Source organism: Triticum aestivum, chromosome 7D (assembly GCF_018294505.1).
Source record: "Triticum aestivum cultivar Chinese Spring chromosome 7D, IWGSC CS RefSeq v2.1, whole genome shotgun sequence".
In the NCBI taxonomy this organism is placed as follows: domain Eukaryota; kingdom Viridiplantae; phylum Streptophyta; class Magnoliopsida; order Poales; family Poaceae; genus Triticum; species Triticum aestivum.
This window is the reverse complement of record NC_057814.1, coordinates 628,772,098-628,772,591: the sequence shown is the minus strand read 5'-3', so window position 1 is coordinate 628,772,591 and position 494 is coordinate 628,772,098.

Sequence of the window (494 nt, the reverse complement as noted above, 5' to 3'; positions counted from 1 at the left end):
TCTCAACTTTCTTGCACATGCAATGTGGATGAAATGATGATACCATGCCAACTTTCAACCTTTTCAGAGTTCATTTGAAATGCTTTTCAATTTTAGGGTCTTATAGCACAAGATAATTAGTAAATGCTTGAAAATAACAAATGAAGCCAGAAAGGATTGAAAAATGATGATGTGGCTTTGAATGGTGCATTTTGAACACACAAAAAGTCAGGAGTTCAAATAAGTTTAAAAAAAATGATATCCCTTTGTAACAGACGAGTTTCCGTATGAAATCCTGATACTTTGAAAGAGATTGTCCGTTTTGTACACGAAGTGCATCCAGTTTTTGCCGTAACCCTCTCAATTTTCTTGCACAAGCTATGTGGATGAAATGATGATACCATGCCAACTTTCAACCTTTTCAGAGTTCATTTGAAATGCTTTTCGATTTTAGGGTCTTATAGCTCAAGATAATTAGTAAATGCATGAAAGATAACAAAGTCAGAAAGGATTAA